We start from the raw sequence: 14,342 nt of genomic DNA on the forward strand, positions 1-14,342 counted from the left end.
ACTATTATAGTACTATTATAGTACTATTTTATAATATATATTATATTACATATAATATTATACTATAATAACTATTATAGTACTATTTTATAGTACACATATAATATTATACATATAATATTATACTATAATAACTATTATAGTATTATTTTATACTATATATTTTACTACATATAATATTATACTATAATAAATTAACGTATTATATACACGTTATAGTATTATTTTATACTATTATAATACTATAAATAAAAATACTACTATAGTAAACTAAATTATAGTATAATAAATTATATTATAATATTAATGTAATATAAGTTAATTTATTATAATATAATATATTATACTACATATAATATTATACTATAATAAATTAACGTATTATATACACTTTATAGTACTATTTTTATTAAAATGGTACTATACTATTATATTTTATTAAAATAGTACTATACTATTATAGTAGTATTATAGTACCATTTATATTAAAATAGTACTATAATAAACTAAATTATTATAGTACAATGGATAATATTATAATAAGCTCATTTATTACAGTATAATGTATTATACTATAATAAATTAACATATTATACACAGGTTATAGAACTATTATCATACCGTTATAGTACTATTTTTACGAAAATTATAGAAGGATTAAAATTTCTGACTAGTGGTATATACATCCATAACACATAATACATCTACACAAGCTGAAATCCTTATCGAACAAACCATCTATAATCGCTACCACCAAATGGGAATGCCTGTTTACAGACGACGCAGCGGGCAACGAGGGCACACACCTGGATGTGCTCGATTACCTGCCGATCGGTTCTTTCGATTGTTCGCGATCGGGCGCCACGTTCCCTCGAAGACAATCGTTCGTGGGCGTGCGCCGCGGCGAAACTACCGCGTTCGTGCCCGATGCGTTGGCCAATTTTTGGGTCAACCGAATCGTCGCCGGCTTTCTTTCCTCTCGTTCACCTTGACGACCTCGTCAGGCGTGTACGGACGTCGGTACACGCGCGTACGCGCGCGGCCTGACACGTTCGTTGTCTCTCCCCTCGATCGGCCGCGATCGTAATTACCACGAGCGAGAGATAAATCCTTCGTCGGCGAACGACGATCGAATCCTTTCAAGCCTCGTCGCTCCACGATACGTTTATACGATGGACGCGACTTTGCGAGACGTGGGGTAGATTTATCGAGTCGGTAACAATGGCCCTTTCCGTCTTTCTCTGTCTGAATTTCATTTATCCAGGGCTTCAGGCTTTTCCTTTTCTTTGCAATGTGTTATTAAGTCGTTGCATGTGAAACAACGATTTGCCGATTCTTACGGAATTTGTGGGAAATTTATAGGTTGCAAATACACGCAATACGTGTAAAATATGGAAAATGGAGAACTTGTTATGATAGCTTAATAATTAATAGTTAAATTTAATTAAATAATAATGATGATAATTGGTGATTAAATTTAGAGGTTGCAAATACACGCAATACGTATAAAATATGGAAAATAGAGAAAATAGAGAACTTGTTATGATAGTGTAATAATTAATAGTTCAATTTAATTAAATAATAATGATAATAATTGGTGATTAAATTTAAGGGTAGCAAATACACGCAATACGTGTAAAATATGGAAAATAGAGAGAATAGAGAACTTGTTATGATAGTGTAATAATCAATAGTTCAATTTAATTAAATAATAATGATAATAATTGGTGATTAAATTTAAGGGTAGCAAATACACGCAATACGTATAAAATATGGAAAATAGAGAACTTGTTATGATAGCTTAATAATTAATAGTTAAATTTAATTAAATAATAATGATAATAATTGATGATTAAATTTAAGGGTAGCAAATACACACAATACGTATAAAATATGGAAAATAGAGAACTTGTTATGATAGCTTAATAATTAATAGTTAAATTTAATTAAATAATAATGATAATAATTGGTGATTAAATTTAGAGGTTACAAATACACGCAATAAGTATAAAATATGGAAAATAGAGTACTTAGTGGTGAAAAATAATATAATAGTTAATGATGAAAAATTCCATTTCTTTAATTGTGTTTGTAAAAATAAGAAATTACTGCTTGAAATTCGAATCTCAATTTTTAACACTAACTAGAAATGAACAATATTTCAATAATAATTAAAAATAAAGTAAATTTACAATAAATGGATTGATAGAAATGAATAGAAATAAATGAAGATTGTAATATGCTATGATATGGCAATTAATGTAAGTAATAATTCTATAAATTAAAATTTATAGAAAATATGTCGCCAAACAATGCATTATAATCAAACCATTTATGCCACTTGTCCAAGATATTTTTACTTAATTACCAAATTCTGATAATTCTAATTATTAGACTGCGAATGTTTATAATACAAAAATTTACACAATGTAATAAATTATAAATTCTGATTTTCGAGACAGATCTGTATTTGGTTTTCGCCTTTTTAATTATTTTAACAAAAAATATGAACTTGCGTGAATATCATAATTCTGAAATAATATAATAAGCAACAAATATAATAATACTATATTTGCATAAGTATCCACAGTTTACTAATAATTCTGCAATAATTTAATAAATAATAAATCTCAATGTAATAAATATAAATTAAAAATAAGAATTCATAAAATACATATTAGTGAAGATATAACGATCCAATTTTTCATTCTATACTCCATTTAAATATATCATGTTAATAATAAGAATTATAATAGTCGTACAAGAACAATATTAATACCTCTAATACAAATTAAATACTTTCAATTGTTTTTATTTTCCAGCTACTCTGTTATACATTTATTATTTGATTTACACAATATTTACCTCCTAATGTGAAATACTAAACAAAATGAGAATTACTAAAAATCTCCTAATAATTCGTAAGAAATAAATCACTCGATGCTTATGACTAACAATGTGTTCTCTATAGATAAATGGGAAATATTTCGTTTATTAAATGGTACAACTGAATTGATTCACGGAATTTAGATTACAAAATAACGAACAGCGCGATAATTACAATTTGTTGTCCGTATTCTCGGAGCACATTTCACGCACACCAGGCATCCTCGCCTGTAATTAACACAGAAATTAATCTGTACTCTCAATTACAAACCGCTTTTGCACAACAATGCAAATAAAGTTTCTCCCGCGTTAAAATACCAAAGAACATTACGAGATCATTTGTATACGAGAGCAGATCATTAAGTACAGAGGCTGCCTCACCTCGGAGTTAAGTATCGAAAAGGAGGAGAAAAAAGAGAGAGAGACAGAGAGAGAGAGAGAGAGAGAGAGAGAGAGAGAAAAGAAAAATTGGCGAGAACAAACATACGGTGGCCCACACTGCTCGTTCAAATGGAGTGAAAGTCGTACTCGTTTGTCGGAATTGACGAACCTTTCTCGAAGCTCCGTCGCGGCGCATCATGCTCTCGTACGCGTTTAAATCATCACCATAATATTCGTCCGTGGATTTTTCTTTCGGCCACAAATTTCTCTGGCTTACGTTCTTATGGGCGTAGCGCGCCATCGGTGGCCGAATTCCGCTGAAATGGCCCTCTGTAATTGCGACAGAGATTAACATTATTCAAAATAAGTGTTAAGATCGTTATTATTGTTTATTAATATATTATAGTAATGTATATAAAGTATTAATAAATTATAGTAATGTATATAAAGTATAGTAATATAAATTATAGTAATATGTTATAAATAAATTCTTTGATATATAATATAACATTATGTATATATTATAGATGTATTTATTGTATATTTTATATATTATATGTTATATTTTATATTTTATACTTTATACTTTATACTTTATACTTTATACTTTATACTTTATACTTTATACTTTATACTTTATACTTTATACTTTANTACTTCATATTTCATATTTCACATTTCACATTTCACATTTCACATTTCACATTTCATATTTCACATTTCACATTTCACATTTCACATTTCATATTTCATATTTCATATTTCATATTTTATATTTTATATTTTATATTTTAATATAACACATGTGCTTTACACTTATATTTTAATATACTATAAATATATATAATTTATTTATTATTTATTACATGTATATGTATTATATATAGAAAATTCTTTTATACACACATGTGAAGTAATATATATATATCTATACACATAAATTATCGACAAGCAACATTGATCAGTTACATAAATTTAAGAACAGAGAAAAGTAATTATATTGCAAACGTTATTTACAATAATAATAATAATACATAATATTATTAATGAAAAAGTTATACCTACATCACAAATACTGTTTGCAACAGGAATCACACATTTTGAATAAACACATGAAACAATTCACACATGTAAGAAATACAAAGAAACAACGATTATATAAAATAATTAGGACATACATAAACAGCAATTTACTACACAAACAGCAATTTACTACAAAATCTTTAAAATAATGATCAATATTTCTACAGTAATAACAATAATAATTATTGCTATTATAGATGTTACAATTATTTTATTTTTATTATTATTGTCACCGTTATTACTAAACTTCTTGTACATATATTGCTTTTCACATAAAACTACTTAGTTAAAAAATTATTTTTCATTTCAATTTCATCAAATTTACTACTTGTATAAATAACAAGATCTACCACTATAAAATTAAATTATAAAGTTACAGTATCTTGTAACTGATCGTTCTTGGATACTGCTGCATAGAAAATTGAAAAAAACAACGCAGTTACTTGTAATTCCACTCTGTCAAACTATTCACACCACACGCTCCAAAGTTCTTCTTTTGAGACCTCGTGTGGTACCAAAATCGTCAAAAGAATAAATGAAAGAAAAGAAGAAGAAGAAAAAAAAGAAAAGCACGTAGATACGCGATTTTAGTGTGTCAGTGTGCCTATATGCTAATCGCTGGATGAACGGTTTTAACCTCGACGTATCAGAGCCGGCGGCGCCGTGTTCCTCGAGGAATGCCTGAAGAAGCTGCGCTTTTAACACGTTTAGCGTGCCAATAAACGGACAACTCGTCCACAAATTGACGTACAAATTACGGGGAAATGTTGCAAATGTATGCATAAATTATCGAAACACAAAGCATTGATATATGAACAGTGAAGTATTTTAGACTTGTGAGTATTTTAGACGAAGTATCCTTTTTCTTTTTTTTGGTCGACAACAATTTATGGTTGTTCTACTTCATATTCATTTAGAGAAGAAGGATCGTGTCGTTTAACTATTGTTCGAAAATATTCACTTGCTTACTTCTTAGGGTGTGATTTATTTATATAATCGTGAATAAATATTAATAGTTAGAAATTTTATTTAAATTTGTTTAAATAAAAATTTTAATTAATTTTATTTAAATTTGTTTAAATAAAAATTTTAATTAATTTTATTTAAATTTGTTTAAATAAAAATTTTAATTAATTTTATTTAAATTTGTTTAAATAAAAATTTTAATTAATTTTATTTAAATTTGTTTAAATAAAAATTTTAATTAATTTTATTTAAATTTGTTTAAATAAAAATTTTAATTAATTTTATTTAAATTTATTTAAAGAAAAATTTTAATTAATTTTATTTAATTAATTCTATTTAAATTTATTTAAAAATTAATATTTAAAGCACATTATGATTATTACACTGTAATAATACGATAAAATTGATTTTAAATACGTAGTGGATGTTAAATATTAGCTGTTCCAAGTTCTTTATTCAAAGTTTATTCTGAAAATTACGTTTCAATTTTATTTTTATATTGTCTATAAAACATAGTTCTTCTAAAACTTAGGATAAGAATCGTAAAATTTTTAGGACAGTTCGTATTTGAAGATCGTAGGAAAAAAAAAGTATTCAAGTAATCACACTTTTGTCGACTTTATGATCAAGCAGAAAGATTTCAATACACGATATAATGGAAAATAAAATGTTTTGTTAGATGCAAAGATTTAAAAATAGTTGGAAATTAATAATGTTCTGTGAAAGACAAAATTGTGAGTATTGAAAGAAATAATGCTTGTCCTAATATTTTAATATTATAGCAACTAGTATATTAATATTAGTGTTTTAATATTACAGCTGCTAGTGTTAAGAAAAATTAAATGAAAAGACAATTTCAATAATATTCGATTCACTGACAACATATTGGATTTTCAAATGTTTCTCTGTAAAAGAATAAAGAACTTACTATATTCTTTTTCTGTAATCTTCATTTTTAATAAAATTTAATGTATATATTTTATATAGGGTATTTTCATATACATACACATAGTTTAATCTAGTCTAATCTATAAATAGATATTATTTTAAAAAATATTATTAAATATTTAATATTAACTTACTTAATATTAGTAAATAATATTATTATAATACTTAATATTAGTAATAAATATTATTAAATATTTAATATCAACTTACTTAATGTTAATAAATAATATTATTATTCATAAATATTATCTACAATTAAATAAATATCAATTCCCTATATAATCTTCAATTTTGAGTTCAACATGCAAAACTTTTAAGCAAAGTATAATTGAGGAAGGGTAAATATTTTAAAAAGATGAGTACACAACTACTGAAATGACAGGAGTGTTTTTTAAGATTGAAAAGTAAAATTTTAAGACCGATGAAACAGATACCAAGAAAATTAATGGTCACGATTAGAAATACCTGCAAATGAAGGAAATTCTTTCAACGACCAAATGGTGAAACTTCTTTCACTTTTTCGCTCATGTTATTGATAGTTGTTAATAACACACTTTACGCAGTTAATTACAGTCAACATTTCGTCGATAAAGTACGAAACTAACCAGAGCGACTCGTGCATAAAAAGAAAGGAAAGATGTCCAGTGACAAATGAACGAACGCTAATTTGTAATTCCTTATCGGAGAAGAATAGTACAAGTATGCTACCAACACGCCTCTCTTCGTCTTTATCACCCCAACTGGTTTCAGTCTCGTGACGAAGATATATCGATACTGAACCTCTCTCTCTCTCTCTCTCTTTTTGATTAACCATGTGACAACGACGAAAATTATGGCGGACGTTTCTTACACCGGTGAGAAAAGAAGATTCGTGTATTTAGAAAATAAATTTACAATTAGTGTGGCTTGTTGCGGAAGTATCAATGCAAGCTGGTACGCAAGGTGCTTTTGAGTTCCAAAGTTTTATTGTGAAAGACATTTACTTGGTTATTTATGGGACGAGAAAGATAAATGATGAGCAAAGAGATGAAACAAGAAGTGGCTTTTTAAGCTTTTTATCGTCGAGAAGATTAAGTTTTAAAATTATTTCAGTTCGTTAGAATTGTCTAAAAAAATGAAGATTATGTTTATTATATAGGATACTACGGAATAGATTATATTTATTAAGTTTATATATATTATATATATATTTATATTTATTAAGTTTATATAGATTATATATATATTTATATTTATTAAGTTTATATATATTATATATATATTTATATTTATTAAGTTTATATATATTTTACAATTAATCACTCCAAAAGAGAATGATCGATAAAATGTAGTAAATTGTTAAGTTTAACAATGATATAACTGTTAAACTGTTTTTTGGATTTTTATACATTTTTTTTTATTTTTTTTTTTTTTTTTATTTATTTATTACCGGATAGAAATCAGTTTCGATAGTGAATTTTAATAAAACTTCTAATAAAATTTTGACAAAAAGTTAAATTTATAAAACACAGTCTAGATTATTCAAAGGAACAGTACTCGCATTTTTCCCGATTTTTCAATAATAATTAAGACCAAGAACGTTTCTGAAAATTTGACAAACGTGAACAATTACTAAATGAAGTGCAGGAAGAATTTGTTCTACAGGACAGACTGACTTGAAAAACAATTTTCTATCGAAATCAATAAATAAATGACAGGATTATCTAAAAAAAAAAAAGTAGTTAATTTCTATGCCTAATATTTTTTTAAATTTATACGAAATTAAGCTAAACTTGTATTTACATTCAAATATGTGAATCCTAACAATCCACAGTCTAGATATAAATGAAGACATTCTTTACTTGTAACCAGTACAAACTTTTAATAAATCTTTAATTCCTTAATTATGTCTTATGAAGAAATTCTGATTTATGATTTGTCACAAAATATGGTATGAGATGGAAAGTTATAAAAAATGGACATTCATTATTCGAATTAGTATCCATTATTATAGTGCATATTAATAACTATTCGTGTCGCTAATTTACCATTGATATGTATAAAAATTATTTTATTGTTAATTGAAAGCTACGCGTCAAAAAGGAAAACAGGTCCACTCCTGTTGAGAAAAAAAAAATAGTATGATATTACATTTGATGTAAAAAGGAGTTGGCTCCACGTAAAAGCGCAGTTTTATTAAATATTAGTTAATCATAAATTCGAAACAGTACGTTTGAAGCAGCACCCGGTTTTTAATTGCATTTTTGTTGATTTGTTAAAATTACCCGAAAATGGAACTCCATTCTTATTGCAATAGTACAATTTTCCGAAAATGGAAACTTGCATTTTCCATTGCAGTATCAATTTAATTTCCGAAGAGTAGTATTTCGTTTCTACAGTCACGCATACCATCTATGAAATAATTATGTGGAATAAGAGGAAATGGAAGATTTATTAGTTTCAATCAGTAAGTTAAGCTGTTAATTATCTGCAATGGCTGCCTAATAATACATTCTTCTACTTCGTGCTACATTTTACGATAATCATAGGTAAAAAAAAAGTTTCGAAAAGAATTCAAGGTGAAAAACTGGTTCCGGCCAAATAGGAAGGCAATATTGACCGACTTGATTACAGAACGAGAACGTTGAATTAAAATTTCATTACGCAAACAATATTTTCTTTTCCAATTCAGTTCAAAGATTTGGAGCCTCTTTCTTAGAAGCTGTAATTGTGTTGCATGTATTTTAAGAAGTCATGATTTTATATGATCTTTTAGAAATGTATAAATCAAAGGATCATGCAACTTAATTAAGTTAATCAAGAAGAACAGAATCTATAATTAAGTCCTCGATCAAAGTGAAAAGCATTTTATCTATCATATTGTATATTTTCTAACATTATTCTCAAACATAACAATTAATAAATAATTTTAAAAAATTAATAATATTGTTACATAACTCTTCTTATAATTACAATTTACAAAATATACATGACTTTCTTATACATATTTTATATACACTCTTCGTTAATTTTTCTTAGTCCTCTAATTTTATAATATGAACTCAGATGTTTAGAAATAGTAAACAATAAATTTAAAATAATCGTATAACTCGTTATCAAAGTTATCAAGTTATTATTATCAAAAATAATCATATATTATACGTATTGTTATAACCAAAAATAATAAAAATTATCAAAATATTATAACGTATTAATATCAAGATTGTCATTATTAAAAGAATTATCAATATTTTTATATTATCAAAATTACTAATATTATTGCAACATTAATAATATTAAACGATAATGTTACATAATACTGAACAGCATTAATATCATTACTAATATTAAATAATATTAATAATAATACTAAACATTTATTAAATAATATTAATAATTATTATTAATTAAATAATATTAATAATAATAAACAACATTAATATTATTACTAATATTAAAAACAAAATCTCAAACTTATCAAGTTGTATCTCTTTAATGAAACTTTCGCAATTTAGACTCTTGTAAAAAATAATGTAACACTTCCTAACGAAAGAAATATTTTTCGAATGGAATTCATCGACATTGTTCGCCGATGTTCATTTTCGACTGAAAGAACTTTCGAAATAGTCCCCCCCCCCCTCCCCTTCCTCCAATTTTTGTTATATGTATCAGCATTGGCGTTTAACGGTACTCGTGACGAACGTAGAAAGTAGTTTGACGTTTCCTGCGTTCGCGACTATTTTCTATTTCTACACACACGCGACGTCGTCCAATTTGGGAACAATCGAGAAAGTGACAGAGTTACAAAAGTCTGATATTCTATATTAAAACAATAAAATGTTCAGTAAAATATAAAATATTATAATATAAAATTATATTTATACTATAATTATATTATATTATTAATTATATTTATACTATATTTTATTTATATTATATTTATATTACAATTATAATATATTATATTATTAATTATATTTATACTATAATTATAATTATATTATGTATAGTATACTATTATATTATACTATAAAATATTATATGAATATTTCTAAATATTACATTATATTATATTATATTATATAATGTATATTATAAAATATTATATTATATTATATAATGTACTATACTATTATATTATATTATAAAATATTCAAGTGATTACTTGTTAAAAACGTAAATTGACATTATCGTTATTGTTTCTAATTATGAAAAGAATAATAGATAATAAAATAGAAATAACGTAATAGTATATTTAATTAGTAACGTATATTGATAATATAAAAAGTATTTGATTGTAGAACAAAAATATTGAATTACAATCAATTGCGTTAGAAAATTTAATTTTAATCTAGATATACTCTGCATATACATATGCGCCCCCGTGTGAGATAGATCAAAAAATCTTTTAATTTTTCGAATTTCTAAAAAATATATAAAATTGAAAATACTATAAATTTAGAAAAGCAATTATCAAACATTGAAAATGAATTAGTTTTTAATCTACAATCAAATTATTCATTTAATATGAAATAATGGAACAAGACGTACTATATAATAATAAATAAATATCAACTTTGTGGTAAATATAATTCAGACATAGTTAATCTTGTCACACAAGAAGTTTATACTGAAAAAAAAAAAAAAATATATATATATATATATATATATATGTACATCGTTCCCTATTTTTATCAAAGAATTAAACAGAGATTACAGTAAAATGGTAACATTTTTCAAACAACGGAAAGTTAAGTTAATGAGGTTAATGCCATATTTACCATTTAGTCAAACATACGTGAATTGCGTGCCAATAAAATGATGGAATCTAACTGAAGTATCGCACGCGATGGATTACAGAACACGTTTCGTTCGTTCTACAAGGTGTACTAATTTTCATACCTGAAAAAATACACAAAAAGCAAAGGATAACATTTTCTCATTAACATAGTACACGTGTGCTTGCTCGGTAAATTTTGAAATTTAATTTCCTTAAAAACAAATCGTCCTATGAAAATTTCATTCTACACTTTACTGAAGTAACTATTTTGTTTATTATTCTATTCCGCCAAGCCTGAGATTAGCATAATTCAACTGTACTTAAAAAATATCTAAAGTCGATTTTCTCGAGAACGATGCGTCATGTGAATAAAATTGTAATCTAAACCATGAAAACTGGGACAGCCATATAAACAAGTGAAAACACGAAATCAGCTATCTTTTTCTAAAAATATTTATGATTCACGCGTAACCCACATATATCTACCATAGTACAATACAAGTTGAAAGAAGTCTGAATCCTAATTGCTAGACAAGTCACACGCATAATCGCAGATACCTAATAAATTTTTATCGCGCTTACTAAAACGCTTTCTTCCATTGTCTGTCACTTCGATTGTTTTCAGTCTCGATATGGAACTCATGCTAGCTGTCACGAGTAGCGATGTGATCAAGTTCAATATGAAGTTACGAGAAACAAAGAGTATAGCATTCTTAAATACCCAAGTAAACAATTTCCTTCACCTCCATTTAAGTACATACGGCTTAATATTAAAAATGTGATTGTCTCATTTTCCAAAAATTTTATTGAAACATTGATATACCACATAGTATAATAAATAATTTTATAGTATATTATATATATTATATACTATACATATAATATACTACATGATATGGTATATTATATATATAATATACTATATCAAAATTATTTATTATACTATGTGATATATATAATATATATTTAATATAGTATATTATAATTATAACACATAATATGTATAATATAATATTGTATAAGGAAAAATACTTTTAACTATATATATATATACTACATAGTATAATAAATAATTTTGATATAATATAGTATATTATAATTATAACACATAATATGTATAATATAATATAGTATAAGGAAAGATACTTTCAACTATATTTATATACCACATAGTATAATAAATAATTTTAAGTGGGATATAGTATATTATAATACACATAATATGTATAATATAATATTCGTATAAGGAAAGATACTTTTAACTATATATATACCACATAGTATAATAAATAATTTTGATATGATATAGTATATTATAATTATAATACATAATGTGTATAATATAATATAGTGTAAGGAAAGGTACTTTCAACTATATATACCACATAGTATAATAAATAATTTTGATATGATATAATATATTATAATTATAACACATAATATGTATAATATAATATAGTATATATATATATACCACATAGTATAATAAATAATTTTGATATAATATAGTAATATTATAATTATAACACATAATATGTATAACATAATATAGTATAAGGAAAGATACTTTCAACTATATACATATATACCACATAGTATAATAAATAATTTTGATATGATATAATATATTATAATTATAATACATAATATGTATAATACAATATAGTGTAAGGAAAAGTATTTTCAACTATATATACCACATAGTACAATAAATATTTTTGACATGATATAGTATGTTATAATTATAACACATAACATATATAATATAATATCGTATAAGGAAAGATACTTTCAACTATATACATATATACCACATAGTATAATAAATTTGATATAATATAGTATATTATAATTATAACACATAATATATATAATATAATATCGTATAAGGAAAGATACTTTCAACTATATACATATATACCACATAGTATAATAAATAATTTTGATATGATATAGTATATTATAACACATAATATGTATAATATAATATAATATAATATAAGGAAAGATACTTTCAACAGCCAGTGTGCTTACATGACGTACTTTGAGCCCTCCACTACTTATTAGTGTCTCATAAATCTACACTAACTCGTGCGTTAGTTGCCACGTAACGTAAAATTGAAAGTTGTTACACTTTCGGCCGTGAAACTATATTCGCCGTAGTGTCGTCACAGCGCGCATCAAAGCCAGGGAAATAATGATTGAAGCGTTTCACTTTACGTGTCACAGTACATAATATGTATACTATATAACTCACCGGCTCGTAAAAGCGCCAAGGATCGACCCATTCCCATACGCGAGCATCTCGAGAGAAGACGAAGAATAGGAAATCAAAGGAAAGGAGGCGAATGATAGATCGAAAGATTTCACCGTGCGAGAGCGCGATCGTTTATCATCGTCATTGTGCGACGAGGAAGGGAAGAGAGAAAAAAAAAAAAGGTACGAGCCCTCGCCGCGCCGTTTAGCTGATCGCCAGTCCGTCGAAGAAGAAGAATGCACTTTCTATGAGAATACCAACGCCTTCTTTCACGAATTCAATGCATCGTCCATTGAAGCTCGCTCTGATAAGAGTTCCCACGCAGTTCGCGAAGTAGATCGTAGCGAATATATGAAGGATAATAATACCTCGGAAATCAGCTTGGCGTTACGATTTCTAAACGGATATTTGTCGCGCATACAGTGGCTAATCACGACTAAAATTCTGAATAATAATATTTATTAAACAAACGTGGCACATCTATTCTCCAAAGTCTGTGTAACAATGTCAAATGAACAAAAAGAAAATATTTATATTGTGGGTGTAAAAAGTATTCGTACAGTGGCTAATCACGACGAAAATTCTGAATATATTTATTAAACAAACGTTGTACATCTATTCTCCAAAGTCTGTGTAACAATGTCAAATAAACAAAAAAAAAATATTTATATTGTGGGTGTAAAAAGTATTCGTACAGTGGCTAAATCACGACTAAAATTCTGAATAATAATATTTATTAAACAAACGTGGCACATCTATTCTCCAAAGTCTGTGTAACAATGTCAAATAAATAAAAAAAAAATATTTATATTGTGGGTGTAAAAAGTATTCGTACAGTGGCTAATCACGATGAAAATTCTGAATAATAATATTTATTAAACAAACGTGGCACATCTATTCTCCAAAGTCTGTGTAACAATGTCAAATAAACAAAAAAAATATATTTATATTGTGGGTGTAAAAAGTATTCGTACAGTGGCTAATCACGACTAAAATTCTGAATAATAATATTTATTAAACAAACGTGGCACATCTATTCTCCAAAGTCTGTGTAACAATGTC

The sequence above is a fragment of the Frieseomelitta varia genome, unplaced genomic scaffold (assembly GCF_011392965.1).
Source record: "Frieseomelitta varia isolate USP_RPSP 00005682 unplaced genomic scaffold, Fvar_1.2 scaffold_242, whole genome shotgun sequence".
Taxonomy (NCBI): Eukaryota; Metazoa; Arthropoda; class Insecta; order Hymenoptera; family Apidae; genus Frieseomelitta; species Frieseomelitta varia.